Here is a 9,551-nt window from a genome sequence, read left to right on the forward strand (position 1 = left end):
CGTGACAGCTACACATATATTCACATAAATAAAACGCATTTAAGGGCTTCCCTGGTGGTGCAGTGGTTAAGAATCCGCCTGCCAATGCGGGGAACATGAGTTCAATCGCTGGCCCAGGAAGATCCCACATGCTGCGAGCAACTAATCCCGTGCACCACAACTACTGAGCCCACGTGCCACAACTACTGAGCCTGTGTGCCACAACTACTGAGGCTGCATGCCATAACTACTGAAGCCCGTGTGCCTAGGGCCTGTTCTCTGCAACAAGAGCAGCCACCGCAATGAGAAGCCTGAGCACTGCCACGAAGAGTAGCCCCCACTCGCCACAACTAGAGAAAGCCCGCGCACAGCAACGAAGACCCAACACAGCCAAAAAGAAAAAAAAAACCAAAAACCAAAAACATGTTTCTCAAAATGTCTTTAGGACACGCAATGCACTCCAACTAACATTTTCTCACCTATACTAGCCCATTTCATGAGAAAAAGTCCTGAGTGTAAACCCCTCAATTTATTTCAAAATGGTCATGCCCTGTGTATTAAAAAACTCGAGTTTTTCTCATGAAAAAGAAATGATCTGAAATAGCCATGAGCTCCAAAAGGTGTGGGTAGAATGCATGTGTTGGGGGTGAATTAGAATTTCAGAAAGTTGGAGTTGGAAGAAGTCTCTGTGGGAAGAGGCAGACCTGTAAACAGCTTAGCAGGAAGATGGGGAGACCTGAATATGAATCCAGCTCCTCACTCCCTGCCATTAAGGGCTTCGTGGACTTGGACACAAATCCCTCTGCCCGAGGCCTGCACTGTCCAAGACAGCAGCCACTGGCCCTGTGAGGCTATTCCACTGAGCACTGGCTAGATGGCTAGTCGAGGCCAGGATGTGCTATAAGTGTGAAATACACACTGGTAAAAAACAATAAAAAAAATAAAGAAAATAAAAAATTTTTTAAAAAATTTTAAAAAATTAAAAATAAATAATATAAATAAATAAAAGAAATACACACTGGATTTCAAATATTTGGTACAGAAAGAAGAACATAAAAGATCTTACTAATAAAGAACCTGCTGTATAAAAAAATAAATAAAATTATTTTTAAAATCTCATTAATAAATGCTTATCTCAATTACATGTTGAAATGATAATATTTTGGATATAGTGGGTTAAGCAAAATGTATTATTAAAATTAATTTCAGCTTCCCCCCCTTTCTAATTTTTCCCCCCAGTTGAAAATCCCCCACTCGACCCTCCTGCTCACGCTCAAATTCTTAGGGTTACCATCTGGGCATTACTATACTTACTGGTGTCAGCTCAAACATTGTAACACTGTGTAAAAACAGAATGGAATTCCACAGCAGAATGGATAAATAAGCTGGTATAGTCATACAATGAAATGCTACCCAGAAATTTAAAAAAATGAATTCCTGATACACACAGCAGCATAGATGAATCCTGACAACATTACAGTAAGTAAAAGAAGCCACATTTGGAAGAGTACAACCTGTATGAGTCTCTGTGTATGAAGTTCAAGAACAGACTAAACTACTGATAGAAATCAGAATAGTGGTTTCAATGGGGGCAGAAAGGATCTGGTTGGAAAGGGCACAAGGGGATGGAAATGTTTACATCTTGTTATGCAATTGTCAGATGTACTGAACGGTACGTTTAAGACCTAGGCACTTTATTGATAACTATACATCATCAAAAAATAAAAATAAAAAATAGAATGAGCTGCCTTTCAAGCACTTACCTGGCTGGGCAGGGAATGAAGTTTGCTGGTAGGAACTGGATGGAGACTGTTGAATTCCTCTGGGTACTGGGGCAGGTGGGGGTCTGGAGTTCTGGGGGAAAATGGGAGGAGGAGAGGAAGGGGAGCCAGTTGGATGGTTGGAAAGTGGGAGAAGCATCTGGTGGAAGATGATCAGGAATGGAGTGGCCAAAGGGCCAATGGCATTTTTTTTTTTTTTTTTTGCAGTACGCGGGCCTTTCACTGTTGCAGCCTCTCCCGTTGCGGAGCACAGGCTCCGGACGTGCAGGGTCAGCGGCCATGGCTCACGGGCCCAGCCGCTCCGTGGCATGTGGGATCTTCCCGGACCAGGGCACGAACCCGTGTCCCCTGCATCGGCAGGCAGACTCTCAACCACTGCGCCACCAGGGAAGCCCGGGTCAATGGCATTTTAAGAACAGGACTGGATTATGTCAGTTTGCAGTGGTCTGCATTGCTGCATTAGAAACTTCCCCTATGGCCCTCATCCAATCTTTAGTAAAGTCTACTGCATCTCCCAATGCGTTGGTACACAGTTTTGTTTTGGTGATGTGGGGAGTGAGGGAATGACTGAGTTTCATCCCTGGGTCAGTGCAGTATGGAACAGAGGCTCACCCACAGGGGCTCGGAGCTGGGCTGGCCATGGGAAAGTGGAGGCCTCCTGGGGAGTCCACAGAAATCTGTAGGAGGGCTTTGGACTTCGCAGGGCATGGAATGAGGGTTTGAGCTGCTCTCCACCTAGATCTCAAGTGTCTGGGAGATTGTAGATAATACTGAGGCTACACTTGCAAGTCAGCTTGAGCAGTGATTGCCCGAATTCGCCTCTTGTTCCCAGACTGTCACTTCCCAGGCTCAGTAAGGCCAAGTTCCCACCTGGCCACTTCACTGTTGTCAGCACCAGAAATGGCCATGTGGATAGTTGATGGCCACTTAAAATCCAGCTGTGACTGCGGAAGGGCAGGGCAGTGTAGTAAAAGGAGTTCAGCCTCTCTTCTCCCTCTCTCTATCCTTCCATTTCTGTGAAAGGCTAAATATAAGGCCTAGAGAACTAAGAAGGAGAAGGCAAGCCAAACATCCTTTTTTGCACATGAGGCCTTCAGTATGACAGCTTATCACACCAGCTCTCAGATTAATCTTGTCACCTGGTTTATTTCATTATAGGGCTTGACTCTGCTTCACACTGAAATATTGACACATTCACCCATCATAGTTTATTGCTCCCCTGGCCACAGTTAGAAACTACATCTATTTGCTAGCAAAAAATGAAAGATAATCACAAAATCCTATCCTGGCAAAGTTGTAGTGAAACGGACCCTCCCACAGGGCCAGTGGTACTATACATTGATTTCTTTTTTTAAAAAAATTATTTAATTAATTTATTTTTGGCTGTGTTGGGTCTTCGTTGCTGTGCGCAGGCTTTCTCTAATAGCGGAGAGCAGGGGCTACTGTTCGATGCAGTGCACGGGCTTCTCATTACGGTGGCTTCTCTTGTTGTGGAGCACGGGCTCTAGAGCGCAGGCTCAGTAGTTGTGGCACACGGGCTTAGGTGCTCCGTGGCATGTGGGATCTTCCAGGACCAGGGAGCAAACCCATGTCCCCTACATTGGTAGGCGGATTCTTAACCACTACGCCACCAGGGAAGCCCTATACATTGATTTTTATAAATTTATTTATTTATTTATTTAATTTTTGTCTGCCTTGGGTCTTCATTGCTGCGTGCGGGCTTTCTCTAGTTGCGGTGAGCAGGGGCTACTCTTCGTTGCAGTGCGTGGGCTTCTCACTGCAGTGGCTTCTCTTGCTGTGGAGCACAGGCTCTAGGCTCGTGGGCTTCAGTAGTTGTGGCACATGGGCTCAGTAGTTGTGGCTCGCAGGCTCTAGAGCGCAGGCTCAGTAGTTGTGGTGCACAGGCTTAGTTGCTCCATGGCATGTGGGATCTTCCCAGACCAGGGCTCGAACCCATGTCCCCTGCATTGGCAGGCGGATCTTAACCACTGCACCACCAGGGAAGTCCCTACATTGAATTTTTAAAATTGTTTTTGGAAAGAAAATAGTAATACATTTGAAAATGGGCTTCCCTCCATCTTATAACATTACTGGAGGATGTGGCTGGAGACGGCTGGGAGAAAGCACAGAAAAGCGAATTTTGATTGTTTAGTGTGTGAGAGTAGGATCCTTCTTTCTTTCCCTGCCACCCAGCCTTGCTGTGAGGCATAAAGCAAACACAGTTTCAAAAATTTAGGTATCACATTTTATAAGAGCTTCTGCTCCCTGCTCCCGAATAGGTTGATATTCTAGTATCTTTGAGATGTTCTAGGTGATGTGAGCCTTCCAGAGCTGCAGATCATTCAGGCTTCTTAGTAAGTTTATCCCAGAATTTCTACAACCCAGGAGTCCTTTCCTGGGTCCAACCAAATCGCCTCTTGCTGTTGCTTACTTTCTCTTATTTGCTTGGCTCTAAGAATGCAGAGGGAAGCTTGAACCGGTCGCTCAGGGGCTCTTTGGCAGGAATGTTGGTGTCATGTCAAGTAGATGGAGGGGGTCAGGGATGCTGGTGCCTGATGACAGCGATGACGCCTGTATTTCTATGTCTAGAATGTACTTACATCAAAATAAAACATAGATAAGTTTCCAAAACAGCTACACCTGAGAAAAAAAAGACTGGCAGGCAAGACAGCAAACTCTTTACTGTGATTATTGTGAGGTGGTGGGATTTGGGGTCATTGTTTCCCCTATTGCTCAGCTGTTTTCTAATTTTCAGAAAGGGAAAAAAAGATGCTAAAAAAAAAAATTAAAAAGAAGCTCCCAGGCTTTGTATTCTCCAGGCTCAACAATCCCCACTTTTGACGCTTCCTCAGAGGTCCACCCATGCAAAGGGACCAGGAAAGGGAGTGGCTGTAGGGACAACTGATGCATGAGAAGGTGGAAGTGAAAAGGACAAAGCCGAGCCCAGGTCTCCTCCGCAGTAATTTTTTCCAGGGGTCAAGAGCAGACTGCTCAATTGAGATCTGACCCCAGCCCAACACACCTTGACCCTGAGGCCTCTGAAAGGCAAGATGCCTTAAAGATAAATCCTTGAATGCCAGAGACACAGTGACAAAGACACCAAGGCTGGTGGTGTTCATCCACGGGTTTCAAGATGTAGCCCAAAGTTCACATAGTCAATGCCTCAACTCCCACCCCGCCTCCAGCACAGGCCAATTAGTGTCCTCTCACAGGTCAGTTACCCCAGCTCGCCATCAGAATCCAGAGAACGATAACAGCCCTCTCGCAGCACGCACCTCTCAGTCTCGGTCATTGTGTCATTTCATCCTGAGAAGTAGGCCTCTCCATGGCCCCACCATACACACGAGGAGATGGAGGCCCAAGGAGGTGAAGTGATCCCGAGGTCACCCAGCCAGCCACCAGCAGGGTGGGCTCTTCAAGGCCAGTGTTTCTCCAGCCCCACCCAGCGGCCATACCAAGGCCCCAGGCTACAATCCCTCAGCCCAAGCCCAGGTGGTCACTCGCACTGACACAGGCCCAGGTGCTTACTAAGTTGCAGGAGGTCCAGCTGTGAGCGGCTGAGGGACCAGCAGTGCTCTGAGTCATGGCCAGCGCAGCTGGGGAGAAGTGGTTCCTCGCCCACAGGCTTTCCACCCACCCGAGCCATGAGTGCCAGCCTGACCACACTTCCCCTTTCTGCTCAGCCCACCGGGGAGAGGCCCAGGCACCGTCACCAGGCAACCAATCCCTCTTCCAAGAAAGCTGACTCCTGAGGCCTTCCAGAATCTTCTTGCTGCCCCTGTGCTCCTGTAAGTCCCACTGGCGGACCGTCCTGGGGTGGAGGGATCAGGCCCCAGGGCGGAGGGGGTTAGGGTGGGGTGGTCCCCACAGATGAGCCTGCCCTGAGCAGCCCAGAGCTCCAGAAAAGCTAAAGGAGCCTGACTCCCACCCAGGCTCAGAGACAGACCTGGGTGAGACCAGTTTACGTGTGGCTCAGAGACAGACCTGGGTGAGAAACCAGTTCACGTGTACCAACGCCGTCCCACAAAGAAAACAGCTCTCACAAGCCCCGGGAGCCCTGGCACTGCTGACCCAGCTTCTGCTCGGGGAGGTGAGGGGAGCCTCCTGTTTCTGAGGGTGTGTGACAGCCTGCATCAAGAAATGGATCCAGTGGACCCCTGGACTCAGTTGCCTTCCCACAGCACCACCTCTGAAATGGGGGCCGGCAGTGGGGAAGCCAACCGACCGTTTGGTGGACTTGACTGTGCTGACTGAAATGAGTGGTCACGTCAGTAAAAAGAGCCAAGCTGGCGTGCATTGTGTCTGCCCGGGGTGAACAAGTTATGATTATTCTCAGCCATAATGATGATACCCTGGGATGTCTGGTAAACGTTTAGCAACAGGCTCTCGGGAGACAGAAAGATTCCTGGTTTGTAGTGCTTGCTCATTTCCATGATGTAAATATCCCCACGGAGGCCGATTTCAAGCTACCAACAGGAGTCGCTGGACTTGGCATTGGGAGGGGACGCACACAATTGGCTGCTCACCACAGAACTGATAAATCCCATTAGGGAGCAGCTGCTGGGGACTAGGGCCCGAAACCGGTGCCCTTATCTCACCCCATCTTCACTTACCTCCTGGAAGATTATTGTCTCCATTTTACAGGTGAGAATATCGAGGCTCTGGGAGGTTACATCATGAATCAACGCTGCACAGCCCGGGAAGGACCTTCAACCCAGATCTGTCCATTTGCCAAGGCTAGGTTCTTTCTTATTAGGGTCGATCCAAAGCTTAGCGGCTCAAAAACCTCTCTAAGAGCAAATCGTCAATGATCTTTTGAGAAGTGAATAAATGCTTCTGTGGGTACAAGTCATCTTCTGCTACCAAGGTGGTCACTCCTTGGTTTGTGTTTCACTGACTCATCCAATAAGCGATTTTGCTAAGGCTTCGGGATGGCCGTGTTCAGCTGTGATGCAGTGAACTTGATAAACCTACTGCTTCGCACAATGCACTTGTCACAGCACGTCCGAGTGGGGCTGTTAGGAGATCCAAATGCCAGACTCAGTCTGCCAACAACTTCCTATGTGAACCCCTCCCCTCCCTGAGCCTCAGTTTCCTCGTTTGTAAAATAAAAGAGTTTGATAAACATGAAGGTGCTTCAGAGATTGTACCATAAATCACTCTTCCGTTATTGTCTGCTCTCCGCAGCTGGGACAGGGCACCTCCTCAGCTATCCTCCGCAACTCGGGCACCCAGCACGGTCCTGGGCACAACAGAAAATGCCTGATAGATACGTGTCGACTGAAAAAAGAAGCCAAGTAGTCTACAGGGAAAAGAAGTGAGTTACATACTCCAAAGGAGGCAACTTCATTCTAGCAAACTTGAGGGCCTACTTTGCCATGTCCTCTGCTGGGTGGTATGAGGGCCAGAGAGAAGAATCAGACCTAGCGCCTGTCCTCAGGGAAGCCTCTCAAGGTGTAGGAAGAAGGTGGAAACATATTATAATGCTGGCGAGGTTCAATGCTCTTCGCTTTGTGCCAGGCCCTATGCTCATGTGTCTCTGCTCAGAGCTGAGCAAGTTGTCCCTGGGGGAACCCATGTTCTTCAGGACAGAAGGGCACATAACTAATTACTATTGAAAGCAATGAATACTGGTGCCATGGGAGCACAAAATGGGAGGGCTGAGAGGGCATTCGAACTGGGCCTTGAAGGATGTGTAGGAGCTCACCAAGTGGAGATAATATGGAGAGACAAACCCAGAGTGTTTGGACAGCAGCAGGGGATTGTGTGTCTGGTGGGGAGTGAACGTGTTGGCAGAGGGAGGCTGAAAGCAAAGTTTAGGGCCCCCACCAGGTCATTTGGACCTACCCACTTCCTTGCCGTCCACACTCTTCCCCTGGCTCCACCACTGTCTTCCCACAACAGGAGGAGGACAGGAAGTCGGGGTGGTCTGTTTGGCCTTCCTTGCGCACATCTGAAATGCTGCCTGCTGGCCTGGGTAGCTAAAGACATCCCTGCAGGGGTCGAGGCACCCTCTGGTGGTCATCTGTGGAGCTTTCCTCTCCTCAGGATTCAGCTTCACCCTGTGGTTCAAAGTATCAAACTACCTTAAACTGAAAGAAAGGGGAAAAAAAAGCAACAGTATTTTTTAAAAATTTATTAATTAATTAATTTATTTTTGGTGCATTGGGTCTTTGTTGCTGTGCGCAGGCTTTCTCTAGTTGTGGCGAACGGGGGCTACTCTTTGTTGCGATGCGCCGGCTTCTCATTGCGGTGGCTTCTCTTGTTGCAGCACGGGCTCTAGGTGCGTGGGCTTCAGTAGTTGTGGCATGTGGGCTCAGTAGTAAGCAATAGTTCTTATTTTGGTCAGGCTGGACCATACCTTGGAGGTCAGGGTGGACAGATAAGATGTTCACCACTTAAAGCCATAGAACCGGAGACCATCAGACTAGAGGAGACTCAGAAGGGAATCTAATCCATTCCTCGCCCCACGATTCAGTGTCCTTGTCAACATCTTTCCAGGTAGCACACAGCTTCTGCTGTGTTGTTTCTTCTCCCTAAGGCATCCAAGCCATGTATAAAATGAAGGTCTTACCCCTTGTACCACTTCACAAGTGTCAGTTAACCTCTGCCATGAGCAACAACTGAGGTCAAGTATGTATGGGGTCATATGGACAGAAATAACGTATCTAGAGGCTGTGATTTCTGCCTTCTGATCGCTTAAGTGCTGACACAGGGAAGAAGTTTCCACTTGTATTGTGTGGCATCAAAACAGAATCAGAACCAATGGGTGGAAGCTCTCATTGTGGAAGCAAGCCCTCGTGGTGTCAACTGGCACCTTGGAAGGAGTGCTCACTGAAGGGTGGAGGCCCCGAAGCTTAATAGTGTTTGATACCTTGAACCATAGGGCATAGTTGGGCAACCTGGTACAGTGGTAAAAGCACTCAATTTGGCAAACTCAGATTTGAGTGAGATTCCCCCAAATACAACTTGAGTGGCTTTTCCCACTGAACCAGGATGCTGGTGTCCTGAAACAGGGTGGCATGACTTGGATGGAAAAACCCTTTTATTCATGGTTTTAACCCCTTCTCCTTCCTACATTCTTTTTTTTTTTTTTTTTTAACAGTGGTTAGATGCCACGAAGTAAGTGGCAATGCCTTAACCGTATGCGTGTTGTTAGGCCTGAAGGCCTCTTCCATCCTTGTCAAGGGGAGTGCTAACCTTCTCTCCTTTCATACAACACCCTACATTCTTATTGAGCCCAACAACTTCATCACCCTATGGTTCAAAGTATCAAACTACCTTAAAGATTTAGTTTTTAATTTATTTTTGGCTGTGTTGGGTCTTTATTGCTGCACGGTGGCTTTCTCTAGCTGCGGTGAGTGGAGGCTACTCTTCGTTGCGGTGTGCGGGTTTCTCATTGCGGTGGCTTCTCTTGTTGCAGCACGGGCCCTAGGCGTGTGGGCTTCAGTAGTTGTGGCGCACGGGCTTAGTTGCTCCGAGGCATGTGGGATCTTCTCAGACCAGGGATCAAACCCGTGTCCCCTGCACTGGCAGGCGGATTCTTATCCACTGCGCCACCAGGGAAGTCCCTCAAACTACCTTAGACTGAGAGAATGGGGAAAAAAAAAAGCAACAGTTCTTATTTTGGACTAGACTCTAGTGTTTTCCCATGAAGACTTATAAACATTGTCCAGTCCATGCAATGACTAAACAATCTGCGCAAGGCCTTGCTGCATGTACCCTGCCTCTCGGGTAGCTTTCTTGGGAACTCACCCAGCCTGAAATGCAAACAAGTGTTGGTCACTGGAG

The 9,551-nt window shown here is 48.3% G+C and overlaps 1 non-coding gene across 1 annotated transcript; it reads right to left on the reverse strand.

Annotated features, from left to right (window-relative positions):
• Positions 1–8,856: 8,856 nt before the first annotated feature.
• LOC114889841 lies at positions 8,857–8,982 on the reverse strand. Its single transcript, XR_003792142.1, has one exon. It is a non-coding gene; the product is annotated as a U6atac minor spliceosomal RNA (small nuclear RNA).
• Positions 8,983–9,551: the final 569 nt, after the last annotated feature.

This window comes from Monodon monoceros, unplaced genomic scaffold, assembly GCF_005190385.1.
Source record: "Monodon monoceros isolate NGI ecotype Baffin Bay Population unplaced genomic scaffold, NGI_Narwhal_1 Super_Scaffold_9, whole genome shotgun sequence".
Taxonomy (NCBI): domain Eukaryota; kingdom Metazoa; phylum Chordata; class Mammalia; order Artiodactyla; family Monodontidae; genus Monodon; species Monodon monoceros.